Source organism: Talpa occidentalis, unplaced genomic scaffold (genome assembly GCF_014898055.3).
Source record: "Talpa occidentalis isolate TD23 unplaced genomic scaffold, MPIMG_talOcc4v2.1 talOcc4.8, whole genome shotgun sequence".
Lineage (NCBI taxonomy): Eukaryota > Metazoa > Chordata > Mammalia > Eulipotyphla > Talpidae > Talpa > Talpa occidentalis.
This window is the reverse complement of record NW_023605194.1, coordinates 107787451-107804449: the sequence shown is the minus strand read 5'-3', so window position 1 is coordinate 107804449 and position 16999 is coordinate 107787451. Positions and strand designations below refer to the sequence as shown.

Sequence of the window (16999 nt, the reverse complement as noted above, 5' to 3'; positions counted from 1 at the left end):
CTTCCTCCTTCTGCTTTCCCAAACATTACTTGATAGCTGAATCTTGCCAATATAATTCTCCTTAATCATTTTTATGAGAATTAAGTTGCCAAACTTTTTATCAAACATCAAGTAAATGTTGGAAAAATACAGACTCTGTGGTTATATTTAATTTAGTGTTCTACAAAAAAGATTACGTAAAGACTACTTTTATACATGCGCGACAAATGCAAGAAATGGGGATATTTTCCTGGTGTCTGTGCTGACATCAAATTTAACCTTGGGATACCCGGAATGAAATGTCTCTGGATGGGAAATAGTGGAGAAATTAGCCCCAACTTCTCACCTCATTCAGAGTAAACAATACCTATATTTTGATTATACTACAAGCAAAAAAAATGTTTTATTGTTTTATATTAAGGGGATAAAAGCTAGAGAAGGAAAAACTAAACACAGGAGTTGAGGAACTTATGAATTGTTATTTTTTAAAAGGGTTTGTTGGAAATCACATTCAAGTTTGGTTATAATCCAAGTGGAGTCAGTTTTTCTACAGCTATATTACTGTTCTTTGTGATTCTAATCTGGGATAACCTGACAGTTTAACCATGGCTAAGATACCTCTTTTGCGCCATGGCATTCTACTAACCAGCTGTCTTTCTGAGGTAGGAAACTGATTTTATTAATATGAGTAACACACAGGGAACATATGAACAGTCAAAACAGCAGAAAAGGCCTCTATCTAATTTTTATCTTCCTGTCAACCTGGGTGGATTCCCTGAGAGACAATAATGAAGAGAGCAGAGGGAAAACCCTTGCAGGAATTTTTTTACTCTTATAATTTACAGTAAATTGTTTTTTGACAGCTAGTTTAAAGCTTTGCCCCTCCCCTTCTAGGGATTCATTTAAAGAATGTGAGAGCCTAGGAGTAGGAGGTGCTATTTTTTTAAAACGATAATGAACACAGAGCCAAAATGAAAACCAAGGTCACAGATAATGGAAAACACACCACAGGCATTTTTATTGCCTTTGTGTTTTTAATGATGTCTTCATTGTCTCTTATTGTGTTTTTGTTTTGTTTTCTTTTTACAGTCACTGATGTTTCCTGCTCTTTGCCATTTGCTTTTGGGCTGGCACTAGCACTTCCATAAACTATCTTAATGGCCTCCTGCTGGGCTTCTGTAGTGAAGGGTCTGCTAATGCTTCCATTATGACCCAGCTCCCAAAGATCCTTATATCACAGTCATCTTAATTTGCATTAGACCATAGGGAACATGTCACATAGGTCAGACTTGGGAGTAGTATTTTTGGTACATTTGAAAAGATGATAGTTTAAATTCTCAGCAGTTGTATAGCTCCAGAGCCCTGAATCCAGTTACAGTCGCATTTGCAGGAGTTTTAACTGAGTAACTTCCATAAAAGTTAATTGAAATTACCTGAATGAAGCCTCAGGTGATGCTTTGAAAATAGAGACTCACCTTGTAATCGCCTTGTTCTCCTTTCACCTTCCTCTCCTGTCTTGAATAGTAGTGCTATCACTGATTAGCGAGAATGTCATCCTATAGATGAAGGTGGAATGACATAATAATTAAAAACAAATTGTACCTTAGTTTAATAAAGACTCCCACTAGAAATGCAAGACAAAGCAGTTGTTTTGAAATGTCAGGGTGACCTAGAGTGGTGATAATAAAAGGCTACAAATGCCCAAGCTGAACAGTCCTTGGGAACAGACACTGGCCCAGCGTGCTGGTCTCACACTTGACTTGGAATCAAAGGGAATTAGACACTATGTCAAAAAATTTTTGTAAAATTTTTCATTTTCATCTTGTAAAACGTTGTAAGCATTTCAAAACTTTTCTTTGAATCCTGAATTAAAGAATCAAGAAATCAACCAAGAAATATAAGGAAAGGGGCCCAGCATTACACAAATACGTAGATGATTTAAAATTTCTTAAGCATTTTAGTAGTCAGTTATTCTTTAAATCTTCAAAACGATCTTTTGAATCATGAAATGGATCCATGTTTTCAAGATATATAAATGAATGATTGGCTGGCAATGTGAAGGTGATTGAATCTTGGCCAACCATTTGCTAAGCAGGGGCTTGGGGCAAGTTATTCAATTTCTTGGAGACTCAATTGCAAACTTGCAAATGGAGAATATGGTATTACCTCTATGGGGCTGTGACAGGGAGTGAGTGAATGTCACACAATCCACACACAAAAGAAGGTCTTTAGAAAAAAAAAAAGGCCTTCAGAATATTTACTCTTTCTACTTTGTTTCCTTGAAAATATGTAGGCTTACTTAATGTCATAGTTAATAGCAAATAGGAAATTAAAATATGAGTGCTTTGACTTATACAAGAGGAAAGGAAATTTCCTCCTGCCCTTCTGGATTCTTTGCAAGCTGGTCAAATAACCAAATTAACATCACAGAGATTAGAAGGAGAAAAAACAAATTTAATTATATACAGGGAATCCACATAGGCTTGTGGATAGCAAAGACAAAGATAAAATTAAGGTATATCTCCCGAGCTAAAGAATGGGACTGTGGCCTGGGACTTCAGGAGAGAAGAGGGGACTAAGGACATGAAGAGCAGATGCTCTGTAATTAGGCATTTTCCCTGCCAAATACATAGTTATTTCATACAGAAAAGTCATTTCTGGTAATAACCCCAATTCTGGATTAAGACTCTCAATTTTCAGCTTCATGGGTAGTTAAGGGAGTAGTAAAAATTTTCCCTAAGTCTGCAGGGCCCCAAGTAACCTCAGGTGAAAGTAATCTCTGTGTGTGTGTGTGTAATGTGAGAGAGAGAGAGAGAGAGAGAGAGAGAGAGAGAGAGAGAGAGAGAGAGAGAGAGAGAGAGATAAACAGGGAGAAGCCACTCAATAAATGCTTATCCAGTGCTAATTTCCATATACCAGGAAACTGTGTCAGGTGCTTGGAATCAAACCGGGACTAAAAATAGACATTTTTCTCCCCTTGTGGTAGAGGGTATGGGAATATCAACTGAGTGCATTAGCTGGATATTTGTCTTATTTTCATACATAAATCCTGACAAAACAGCTTCTCTTCCTCCCTTTGTTTTACTTTCTTCCTATTTTTCCATTCTAACTTTTCTTTCATTCCAGAATATTTTCATACTAATTTGTGATCATTTTTCCTTCTCCATTCTGAAAACCTAAGCGCCTATTGCCCTAAAACACCTAGTTTATATGATGCCCTATATGATTTTTATATTAGTGACTCGCTTGGAAATCTGTGTCCCCTCCTCAAAGCACCAAAATGTAAACTCCTTGAGGACATTGTGAGAATTATTAAACTTAATTAAGTTGTCCACCACTTATTATATTTTCAGCCTTAAGTGTCACTCAATAAATTCTCATTAAAGTAAATGTTGTCCGATGTAAGTCGGTGATGATATCTGGGTGGTGCTCAAGACTCAACAAATAAGATCATATTGGTAATGCAGATATAAACATTTCTACTCAGTGCTGAGAAACGAAATTAATACTGGACATTACACTTGGGGTTAATGAAAATAACTAGCTTTTTAAAAATTATATGTGGCCTCTATCTCTTTTATTTAATGGGGACATTAATGAGTATAATTTTTTTTTGCTTAGAATGAAAATTTTGAAAAAAAACAGCTTTACAATTTGACTCTGATATTTGACATTTTTAAATGAAGTTATATGATCTACAAAATTTTATTAAATGCGTTAAATATGAGGAAAATATTTGGTAAAACACAGAAAGGCTTAACTTCTCTAATTTTCTCCTACCTCCTTTACTAAGAGAACTTGAATCTAGAACCAGAAGGTCACACTTGTTTGTCTGAAGATGTCAGTGGAAGATGAGGTCAGCCAAGCTGGAAGGTCACGGAGAGTCTTGCTAGCATACAGTTTGTCTCACTTACTGCATTTCACAATCTTCATAACATTGTATCCACCTAAATAACATAAATAGGAAATGCAAAGTTGCTTATTCCCTGAAATAAATGGGAAGTCACCCATATACACATGTTGAGGTGAGGGACTGTGCACATGCGCCACACATAATACAGATTTCAGGCCATTTAGCTTTGGATTTGGGAAAATATGTATGAAAATATTGACATGCAATTCTAAATTTGTTCATATATGGTACATTCTATCAATATATATAATATACATGCATATGTTTAGTATTTTTTCTTTAAACAGTTTTTATTTAAACTACTTCTACTAACATATACATATATAAATTATCCTCTAAATACACTATTTTTGATGACATTTAACTTATTTTTTTAAGATTTTTTTTTTTATTTCTACAGTAGCTGGGGCCACAGGTGCGGGGGGCAATAGGATTCACCAGAGACAGTGGGGAGCAGAACAGGTGGATCTACTGAAATACACTGCTAAGGGGAGCACCTGGTGAGGCAGGAGAGGTCTGCTTCACCATGTGGGAATCTCCCTGGCCGGCCGGGAATTGAACCCACTCTGCTGAGGCTGCAGACAGCTTCACAGTGCTGTGCTCAACCCACTGAGCCACTAGGGAGGCCCTTTGACAACATTTTAAAAACATACATTAAGTAGTCATTTTTCAGTATGGTTAACTGTTTCCTATAGGACCTTCCCAGAAGAACCAACATGGTACTGCTCCAAAACCCAGGGAAGCCATAAATCTAGATTGATGAGTTGAATGTGAAAGATTTTTTTTTTTTTTATAAATTTTATTGTTATATTCCCATACAATTGCAGCCCCCCATTCTGACCCCAATCCCTCCCTCCCGCCCCCGCCCCCTAAAAGTGTCTCTGGTTCATAGTTTTTTGTTGATTTTGATTTTCACTTTCTTATAGTTTGAATGTGAAAGATTTTTAGCAGAGTAGGAGCCTGCCCCGGCAGGAGTCTGGGTCCCCTGGTAGCTGGACAGTGCAGAGTCAAGGCTGCTGTGCTCTACCAGGTAAGCAAGGGGCAGAATGACTCAGGGTTTTCCCCTGCACTTTGCTGGTATTTCGATGAAAGGCATCCAAGTGACTCACAAAGCAATCACTTTGTTGTCTAAGAACAGCAAACTGAGTTCTAGCAATAAATTCTATTTTGGCCTCTGAGAAGCTTATTATAAACAGTTGTATATTTAGAGCACCAAACAGTGTGGTTTTAAAGGTTTTCTCTTCCCTGCACTGTATTTTTGTAAGGGTCCTGCTTTTGTCTCCTGACACCAGGCCAGTATTTGGCCCACGGTATGTTATCAATAATTGTTTGTGAGCTTAAATTAACGCATCGTGGAAAACAAGACTATCTTAATTTTCATTATAAACTTAAATTAGTTTTCCATCTCCCCGAAGAAAGATTATAAATAAGGTGAAATAAAAGGAATGTGGGAGGAAATAAGATAATCAGGTTTACAATTATTTCAGTCTGAACTAATATTTATTAATACCTAGATGTCTAGCTAGGTATTCTTATTTATTCTATTCGATGAGTGAGGAAACTAAGGCAAATAAATGTTAAACAATTTGCCTAAAAGTTTCATTGTTAATAAGTGATGACAAAGCTAAGATTTGATGCAGGTAATCTAATCAGAGTCTGCACTCTTTTTAAACAACTTTTATTCAAGTAACAATACATTATAGCATTGTGTACATATCAGGTGTGTATCATTATGAATCACTAACTGTATTTGGTATGTTAAATTCACCATTAAAAATCAAATTCCATCTTTTACCACACAATTGACCACCTTTACTCTATTTACCCTCTTTTTCTTCCCCCATCCCTTCTGATAACCACTAATTTGGGCTTATAGTCTATTTTTGTTTTCTTTTTCTTTCATTCATTTATTTTTTTCTATATACCATATATGAGTGATTTACTTCATTTACTTCTGATTTATTTCATTTAACATAATTCTCTCTAAATCCATCCACATTGTTACAAATGGCAGGATTTCAACTTTTTAATAGCTGAGTAGTATTCCACTGTGTTATATATCACATCTTCTTTATTCAATATTTTGTTTATGGGCTCTTAGGTTGTTTCCTAACAACCTGCAGGGAGCTGGGTGTGTGGAGACTTGGGGGTTGCTTGCATCAAGAGAGAGAGAAATATTCAAGGGAAACAGTGAGATTCAACCAGTGCATACACTGCATGAAGCAGATGATGGATTTATAAGACACTGTTCTGCTGGTGAATGCCAGACAAGGCAAGGAATGTGTGTGTGTGTGTGTATCTGTGTGTGTGTGAGCATGCCAAACCTTGTATGCATTATTTTTCCCTCACCCAATTTCCTATCAACCAGCTATTTACTGTGATGTGTGTGTAAACACAAATGCATCAAGTCATGATGGAAAAAACAAAGAATTTTCCATGAGATGGACCTGGGGTACAGGCCTAGGTACCATCTCTTTGCAGTTCTGGAAACTCAGAAATAAACAGTTGATATCCCTGGGATTTGATTTATTTATCTGTAGAGTGAAGCTACAAATAACCTACAGAGTTAGTATGATGACTAAGACTAAGCTCAGACCTCAGGACCTTGATTCATAATCTCCACTCAATACATATTATTTACCTGAGAATATAAATATCCTGTAATTAAGACAAAACTACTTAGACTTTTAGGCAAGGGAGCAGCATAGTTGACATACATCTTGATTCGGATATCTATATAGAGCAGAACTGAGAATTTTTTCTAACTTAACTAAAGATTCATCAGCAGTGATATGGTGTTGCTGGTGCTCATATCTGGGGAACACAGAGTGCTCTGAAGTCATATTCTAACGATTATATTTTAAGGAGATCTGACCAATCCGCAGCCCCTGGGCACAAGTGTAGTCAGGGACAGCCAGTCTTCTGACTGGTAAGAGGAATAAGTGCTGCCTAGAAAAGACTGTCTGACTCAGATATCTCTGTATGTTTACTGTTTCTTTTTTCTTTCTTTTTTTTTAAAGATTTATTTATTATTTATGCAAGCATGGGGAACAGTCAGAAGTGGGGGAGGGTGAGAGAATTCACCAGAGCCAGAGTGGGGAACACAACAGGTAGACTGACGAAGTACACTGCTGAGGGGAATGGCGGGCATGCTGGAGAGGTCTGCTTGCCATGTGGGACCCTCGCCCGGTGGCCTGGGATCGAAGAAGTGCTGCAGAGGCTGCGGGCAGCTTCGCAGCCCAGCGCTCAACCACTGTGCCACCAGGGGAGGCCCTTTTTTTACTGTTTCTTATTAACAAAAATGCCCATGGAAAGTGAAGCATAATAGAGGCAAAATATCATAGGGCTACCTCGGTAGAACATTCTGTTGTGCCTTTTTCAGTTAAAATTTCACATACACATGTAGAGTCAGGATAGACAGATTTTAACATTCTCCAGAATATCTAAAAAGAAAAAATAAAGGTAATTACAATCTTAATTCTGTGAAGTGATTGCATGTTAGGGATCAAGGGAGAAAAGAATCAGTGATTAAAAATTAGGACATATGAATCTTATGACAGAGTAGAATTTTCTAAGACACCATGTCCTTTCCATATACTGCATGCCTACTTTTCTTCCCTATTCCCTCCCTCTATTTTTACTTCTAAGAATACCTTGAAAGATTTACCTTAATGTATTTCATTCAGAGCTCAATCCTCTAGAGACTTTAGGGGTATATATTCCTTTTTTTTTTTTTTTATTAAAGTTCCTGGAATTTTTTCTTCAGAATTGAGTTTAGTAAGCCACTTATCACTCCACACTTTAGCCCAATTAGGATTTAGGTTAAATCAGACTAAGCACTCTTTCGTGGCTGCTCCTACCAAACCCCAATTCTATCTATGTCAGCAGATTTTCTCCTCCTAATGCATATGCCCATTATTTATCCCCATAGCAGTCCATTAGTTGGCTCTGGGTAGTTACTATTCTCAACTACCTTCAATCTGAGCTATTCAAGCTATTTTCCCCTCATCCAACTATCTCATTCCATTTTGCCATATTTGCTGATCTTGTGAATCAGTTTCTATATTATATTAAGAAATGTCTTAAATGCCAGTGAGACTATATGTTGTTTGCTCTTATTCCCTCTAAATAAAAACTTCCTTGACCTTCGTACAGTAAATTTTATCCGTTTTGCAATACATGGCTTCTTTTCAATAAATCAGCATTGTATATAAATATATATATTTATAAATATAATTATAACTTATATTTATTTTATATTAAATATATTTATATATAATATATACTATATTTATATACACTATATTTATATATATTTAGTATAATAATGTCTGTATATACTCTTATTCTTTCCAATCTTCAGGTTCCTTTTTAGGGAAAAATTCTGATTTTTAGACTTTATTGGATTCGATTTGCCTCCACAGAAACTTTATAATTAAAGCCTGAGCATACATTTAAGATATTTTCAATATATATTGATTTTATCTATTTTATCTATTAAAACTCATTTTATATAGTCAAGATATTTTCTTACATTGACTGACAAGTGATAGAAGTTAAAACCCTTCCTGAGAATTTTCCAGTGAACCATTTCCAAAGGTAAATGTGTCATCTGATAACTCTCTTGCTTGAGCAACTAAAAAATGGTGTCTAAATTTTATTAGTGACAACTTTGAAGCATTAACTTATTTTGAAGTGATTGCACTTTACTCAGTGACTAATCCAAGTCTAGACATCTGCTGTAAAAGTGTTTTATTTGAAAACACCTTTTTGGTGTTTTCTGAACAGAGCTGCCTGCCATCTATTGGTGGTTCTCTTGAATTGCAGGATCCACTCATTTATTGATCTTTAGTATCACAACACAAATCTAAGACACAAAACTTAGTTTTGACCATCTTAACTAATATTAGTAAAAACTCTATAATGACTGCTCATATGCATAATTGAAGCTACTATGTCATAATATCACAGAAACAAATTGACAGATGATTTTAGCTGAATTTAATCACACTGATTCTAAGTGTAAGAGAATAAAAATCACAGCCATTGCTTGAGGATGATTGCATTTAAATTTTAGGTCACATCATAAATTTTAGGTCACATCAATGTCTATGCTGGAAACATCTAATAACACTGAGCGGATGGAGTTTTTATTCTGATAGGATTTTTTAAAAGATTAGAATATGTTAATGGATTTTCACTGTACACTTGTCATTTTATAACCTGGTACTGTATCTCCAGAAAGCCTGAAACCTAAGGCTGCTATGAATAGTATGCCTGGAAAATGGGTTTTGAGTGACTCATCTCTCAGTAAAAAGCAAAATGACTGCATTGCCACCAGTTGCTTACCTGTCATAGACAGACAGTCTCACAGTTGGAGTTTCCAGCATGGCTGAAAGCTTCTAGGCAAATATTCAAACTGAAAATAACAGCAGTAACAACTGGGACATGTCTGGAAGGACTTAATGCGATCTCTATGATCAGAGTGTCATTAATATGAAGACTTACAGGCCAGGGCATCATGGACCTTGATCAGGCTGTGCTCCTTGCCCTGGAGGACGGACTTCAGTGCAGTTACATTTCTGTATCTGTGGGAACAGTAAATTGTATTCTATCATTTATTTCCACTAAATTCTTTCAATCAATCACATTGCTATCTCTTTTGTAAAAAAAAAAAAAAAGAAAAGAAAAGAAATTGCAAGTACTTTTCTTCCTTTTAGACAAACAAAGATGTGGAGGCATGGATGCCTTTGGCATCATTAAGAAATTGAAATCAGCAAAGACCTGTGAAGAGGGCATCCATTATTCCCTGCCATGTCCTGGATATATCCAAACCTGAAGTTTCCTGTGCAGTATATTTGTTCTTAAACTCTATCCCCTGTAAATCCTGGACATAAATGAAAATACTACATGGTTAAACCAGACTGTATCTTAACTTTAGTGTATATAATCTTTTTCCCTTCCATGACTGCAAAAATATGTAACTGCTGAATAATTCATTTTCACTTGGAACCAATCATTCTCTATCAACCACACTTGATTAATTTTCTACCTAGACCCTCCCGCCCCCTGTTAGGCAACCATAGCTAGCACAGCAACTCAAAAAAATTCAAAGCAATGACTGATTCATGTTTCAGTGTAAATGGCAGTGTGTTGCTCTATGAATTTTTATATCTTTGATGCTAGAGGATTTGGTTTTTTCTATATGTAATGTTATTCTGAATACCACAGAAACAAAGGTCCAGAAAACAGTTTTTATGTTTACCATTTTGTTTTCATGTGGTATACTTGGGACTACCCATTATATCAGATTAAGGAGGTTTCTTTCCCTTTTCCCTAATGTACTACATATTATAATTTCCCCTATTACTGATTTATAATGAGATTTAATTAGCAGAAAAGGAATTTAATATGTTCCACCTCATTAATAATAAAGGAATAAAATTAAAATTGCATATTTTTAAACTTTCACATTGACAAAAATTAAAAGCAAAATTTTAATATCTAGTGTTAAAAAGCATGTAGTAAGAAGGATAATCTCATTTGCTGAAGGCAGTTATTTAAGTTGGTGCAAATTTTGTAGTGTGAATTTTAACAGTGTTTATCAATACCCTAAAATGTGTTCATGCCTTAACCTTATTCATAAATGTTCTAGCAATTATTTTCAAAATTATGAGATAAATATGCAGATATTTACATATAATTTTACCATAATGAGATTTTGTAATATTTTGTATGCTATGTACACATACTATACAATTTAAATTATAAATGTAGTAGTAAAGTTAGAAATTCAAGATTTCTAAACAGTGGAGGATGATTAAACTATGGCATATCCTGATGATAGAATATTATAGATACATCACTCATAGAGCAATGTCAATAGCACATAGCTATTGCTCGAGATTTATAAATAGAAACTAACAGAAATATAGAACTTATAATAGTCTTACCACTGACTATTTCTAAGTAATGAAATTGTCATCATCCTTATTTTTATTTTAATTTTCTTTGAAACTCTTACAATTACTTTATGACTCAGAAAAAAGTGTTGTAACAATCTGAAGAAATTGTGCAAAATGCAAAGAAGGAGTCAAATATTTTCCATTCCTTATGATGGCAATTCCCAAAGTTCCTGAGGCTTTCCGGGTGCTTACTATTGCTGGAAGGATGGGGAGCCTCCCTATTTGGGTTTGTCAGCCTCAGCAGTGTGTGCCAGGCAGTCACATGTTGTTGTTCCCACCTTCCAGTCACTATCGGAAGCCCAGGAGAGCCTGCAAGCTTGGCTTTGGACAGCTGTGGTGTGTCCCATCTGATGTAAGACATGAGGGTGGGCCACTGATGTATTTCCTTCAGGAAACATAGGCTGTGGCATTTTCTTTTCTCCCCCAGGACTTCATTCTTTTTTTTTAATTAATTTATTAATTTATACAAGCACTGGGTACAGTCAGAAGCGCGGGAGGGTGAGAGAATTCACCAGAGCCAGAGCGGGGAGCAGAGCAGGCAGAAGGACCGAAGTACACTGCTGAGGGAGCAGCGGGCGGCAGGAGAGGTCTGCGCGCCATGTGAGACCCTTGCCCGGTAGCCGGGGATTGAACTGGCACTGTAGAGGCCGCGGGCTGCTTCACAACCCAGCACTCAACCGCTCTGCCACCGGGGAGGCCCAGGACTTCATTCTCTATGTCTCTGACTTTGTGCCTCGCTTGAGCTTCTTCTTCCTTGCAAATCTTCATCTGCTATCATGGTCCCCATCACTCTGAGGCTTCCTTTGTGGTATCTTAGTCTGCATTTTTATGGCTACACGCCCAGATTTTTGTGTCATACCTCTTTAGAGCACCATTAGTCAAGCCTGCTGGCAACTCTGCTCTTGATATTAGAATGGTTCTTTGATATAACAGATAGCCACCCCCTTATCAATATCATTGTAAAGCTCCCCAATGCCAATTTTTTCATATTAATATTATTTTTATTATGCAGGCATTTTAAACATATTTTTCAGAGTCCTGCTATGATTTATCTTATTGCATCAAATTGTAAAAATTGCCTTTTATCCTAGATTAAAAAAAAATAATCCATACTATTTCAGTGAGAGGATATGTTATAGATTGTGTAAGGGAAAGCCATGATCTCTGGGAGTTGCTCTAGAAGGAAGGAGATGTATTTTCATAATGTTAACTGCTTTGGGGCTTTCAGTGGTGAAATATCACCATGTGGCCCAAGAGCTGGGATTGATAGGAGGGTCCTAACTTGGTGACAAGATGAAAGGATACAAGGCTTACCTGGGGAGATAAGCTGCCCCAGAAGTCGATGGCTAACCACACACTGTGTTGAGGAGCAGCTCTTGAGAGAATCCTCTGAACTGGTATGGCCAACAGATGCTGGGAGTTAGAATATTTTATATTCAGTTTCAATTTTCAATTATTTTCCACAATGTCATTTCATTATTTCATATTTCAGTTTCAGGCTGAAGCATTATCTAAGACACCATGATATGAGGGATGTCCCAATACATCTTTTAAAGGTGAAGTTGGTCAAAGAATGCTTGAATGGTAGACTCCTTGACACCCAGAGTATAATAAGCAAGGGAGCCCTAAGTACACTCAGAAGTAATTGAACAAGAGATTAGTTTGCCTGAAGTCATATAGAATGAGGTTCAGTTTATTCATACTTAAATAGGAGGGTCATTTCAGAAGGATGCATGTCATTTCAGCACGGGCCCACTTGTGTTATATTTTTTGGTCAACCGTTTAGCAGTTTTAGCCACAAAAGGTTTTAAATAGACATCCTTTCCCCTTGACTTCTGTATTTTACTTGGTCATAACCTTACGTCATGCCACACCCACGGCATATTCAAGGCACTTCAAATAGGTGAGCTGATGTGGAGTGAAGTGAGCAATGGAAATTGCTAGAGCCATAAGGGTTGTGTTTTACAGGCTCACTTAGTCTATGCCAGAAATTTGGATTTTATTCTAAGAGGATACCACTGAAGATTTATAAATATGGGAGGGGTATTATCTGATTTATGTTTCCAAAAATATTCCACAAGTTGTTCTTGCAATTGTTATCCATGATTTTTGGGGAATTAACATTTCCCCTTGTGCAAGTCAGGATAGTCTGTGATAGGTGAAAATAATTCTGAAATTTCAGTGGTTTAATACAACAAAGATTTATTTTCCTCTCATATAAATTTATGTAGGTCAGGCATCTCTCCTGCTGCATGATTAGAACATGTTCTCCCCAAGGACCCAAGGCGCCTTAGCAAAGAAGACAGAAGACACTGGTTTATAGCACATTTGCCCACATCCTGTGGATACCCAACTCAGTCCTATGGCATCAAACTCCCAACAAGGGAGACTAGGAAACATCTTCTTGGTGTCTAAGGAGAGGAAACATTCTTGCCAAACTCTTTGAGCCAAGACAGCTCTGATTTATTGTCCTTGGAAACATAGAAGCTGGTAAACAGCTTATCCTCCATTTTAGGGCCAGTGAGAGGGGACGTGCAGGTCTTCGCAGGGTCTTGGCATCAACAAGTAATCTGGAACTTCGTAAATCTGATTATAATTCCAAACCCGCGCAGCCCTGCTAGTGGATGGGGGATCCTCATACAAAGATGATTATTCCCTAGCCATCCTGGATGAAATTTTCCTAACTGTGTCCAAATGGGATTAACAAGTCAAAGAAAACTCTCTAGGCCAGAACCGAGGATAATAAACATCCCACATACATCACTTCCCAAAAGGTGAGGTGCTCAGCCTGGATGGACTAAACTACAAGCAGCTGAATCTTTTTCCTCTATTAAGTCTATTAAGTGAAAAATTGCACTTCTCCACCGAATTTTCTACACAACACAGATTTTCCTCTCAAGAATCGGACACTTCCTAAATTAGGATCACAATGGGAGATGTATGATTATTATAACTTATAAAGTACATGCTGCTGAGACGGTTATGACATGGATACTGGTGATTCTGAGAGTATTTATTAATTGCTCTCTCTCTTTCTCTCTCTCTCTCTCTTAGGCAGTGTGATAAATTCTTTAGAATATATTCTTATCTTAATATATTCTTAATATATAAAATATTCTTAATATATACTTTAATATATTCTTAATCCTGACTTGTAATACGAACTACTAAAATGTTGAAGCTGAGGAGTAGGAAGGTCATGTCCTCTTCCTGGTAACACAGCTTGTAATAAACACTGAGGCAAGATTCAAGCTCTTGGGTCTCTAGCTCCTAACTTCATGCTCTTCATCAGAAGAAAAGGATAAAATTGATGCTCTGCCTATTTGATTCATCAACATACAAATAATTAGGTTAAAATTTTCACAGCATTCACTAATCTCCCTAATACCTAGGATTTTAGAATCAATAGTTTGCCTTCTTTATGACAAGCAAATTGAGCCTATATTAACTTTTATGAGACAAAAATATTAGATATTCAATATAAATATTCTTACAAGTTATATATGCTATGGAAGCCTCAGTAGGCACACACCTTCTCTGATAGCATCAACCCCTCAGACAATCAGCCTTCCCAGGCCATGTTTGTCCCGGAATCTCTAGTATTGCTATGCAAATAGTATGCTGTCAACAAATGTTTGTTTGCTAGGCCAATTCATATTTCTCCAAGTGCATGCTTTAAACATGGTTGAAAGCATAAAGGCATATAAAATATGAATATCTTTTGAAAAAATAATAAGATGTGTGCTTTTTTGGTACTCAGAGTATTTTTGTTTTACTTTATTACAAATATAATGCATGATCATTGTGAAAAGCCAAAATACTAATATGCTTTGTATAGAATATATATATATATACACACACACTATATATTATCTTTCTATGTATATACACATACACACATATATAAATACATATATACACATACAAATAATATATATACACATTCTATATATTCTCTCTATGTATACACACATATATACAGATAATAAAATAAAATTACACAGTTTGTAATTTTATATTTCTCATTTGATTTCCTATCAGCTATTGTTTAACTAAAATATATATTTTTCTGATAGCTTATGGCTAGCCTGTAAACTTTTCATAGTTAATTTTTGTTATAGTTTCCTGGAGAGAAACATGTGAAATCAACTCTAAACATCCCTGTGAAATAGTTTAATAAGTTGTACTGATGTGGCAATAAAATATTCTTGCCTCAAAAATCAACAAGGAGGTTCAAACGTGAGATTATTTTTTTACATCTAATATATAAATAGTAGATTTATGCAAAAGTTCCATTGGTAAATAGTCAAAGAAAACAAAGTCTCTTTGTTATGAATGCAGGCAAAACTAAGAAAAATAATTAAACAATCATTTAAAAACCCATAAACACAGTGCTTGCACACACACACAGAGTCTCATTAACTTCAAACCATAAGAAATTAATTACAGATTCACTGCTAATGAACATATGGGATAAGTGCTGACACTCAACTGGTTCAGTTCAGTGATCACAGAAGCAAAGCAACACTCACAGACGGATGGTGGGGGAATCGTCAGTGAGTGGGGGCCAGGAAGCAAGATTCCTTCATAACTATGGAAAATAGTTCCAAAATATTCAGACAGAGAGAAAAGGGCTCCAAAATTCATCCCATTCTGAATATGAACAGACCTTCTCCATCACTACCACCTGCTGCCTCTACCTCTAGAAAAAGCTGAAATGTCTGAGTGGAGGGGAGAGGATAGGCAGGGAGGCATTGGCAAAAAATATGGGTGCACAGCAATACTACCCCCTAGAAAATAATAAAGAGGAAAAGGAAAAGAATATCTAAAGGAGGCCCCTAAGCCAGAATCATATAGTTATCTATACTGAGATGCCATGAGTTAAGTCAAAGAGAAATCCACTGAGAGACTGCAGAGAAGTTAAGGTGGTGATTCTATATGCCCTTTTCTACTTAAATATGCTGACAATTTGAAACACCCTCTGTGAACTGCAGACCATGCAGACACCGAGTTACAATGTCAAACTCAAAAGACATCATGGCAGCTGGATCAACACCACTTTGTCTTTAGGACGGTCAACTCACTGAAAACAGAAGGCAGCTATGTGGGGCTTTTTATCTATCAGGAAGATGTGAAATTAAGTAACACCACCTGGAGTTATAAAATAGTGAATGCCTCCTATATCACTTGGGATAATCAAATTCCTCCCTATTTCTATTCACATCCAAAATCGTCAGTTTATTATTCATCACCTGTGATGTATGCGTTATTCATGATTAAATATTTATCAATTCATGGTGGTGGCTCTTCCTATTGAATCACTCTCCTGTTATTCACTCATTTGTGTTTAGATCCATTGAAGATGTCTTGATTTGTCTATGAGATGGGTGAATCCTAAACATTTTGTGCCTACATTCATTACCTATCATTTACAGCCACTTTTAAGCAATTGTTCTCTAGATCTTTTAACTTCCTTTAGAATGAAGTCCCTTTAATATTCTTCTTTGGTCTAGAATAATTTTCCATCAGCTTTTATGACCTCTAACTTTATGCTGATGAACATTTTCATCTTAATGTGGGCACTAATAAATTCATTTAGCTTCTGGTTATGATTTTCATCTTCCCATCTGTTAGAACTTTACCAATCTTGAAAACCAAATCAGACAGACTTTCATTTATAGGCAAAGTTAGGCAATAATAATAATCAAAGAATTTAATTTATTATATGGATTTTTAACTTTTTTCCAGAATTACATAATAGCATTCATAAAAAAACATAATTTAAATAATGTTCAATGGACTCTAAATAAAAAACCATGATGAATTTTATACTATCCTTTAATGAGAAGTTGGAATATTTTATTTTTTCTTCTGATAAAATGAAAGGCAGCTGTAGCTAAGGCACTTTCCAAGTAAATCTAGAAGTTTATGAAAGTATCATTATATGAAGAATACTATTATACAAAGTAGGTAACTTTTACACATTTCAGATAAATAGAACTAACTGGGGGAGTTTAATCATTACTCTGTTGATGTTGAGAAAATACAGAGTGATGGCTGAGGTGATGGCCTTTAAAATTTCACTGCTGGAAGATTCAAATCCCAATGTCTCCACATGCCAATAAGCAACGATGCCTCACTT

The 16999-nt window shown here is 36.0% G+C and overlaps 1 protein-coding gene across 2 annotated transcripts in view; it reads right to left on the bottom strand.

The window, feature by feature from the left end:
* Positions 1–16999, bottom strand: part of IQCM (IQ motif containing M) — a 437801-nt gene that overhangs the window by 43714 nt on the left and 377088 nt on the right. The window contains exons 15-19 of one of the 2 annotated variants that reach the window (XR_008549806.1): positions 12172–12270; positions 9401–9480; positions 7243–7335; positions 3760–3926; positions 1455–1535 (exon numbers count right to left, since the gene is read on the bottom strand). The gene's annotated coding sequence lies outside the window, so the exon portion shown is untranslated. The remainder of the gene's footprint in view (positions 1–1454; positions 1536–3759; positions 3927–7242; positions 7336–9400; positions 9481–12171; positions 12271–16999) is intronic. The other variant, XR_008549805.1, reaches the window with a different exon arrangement.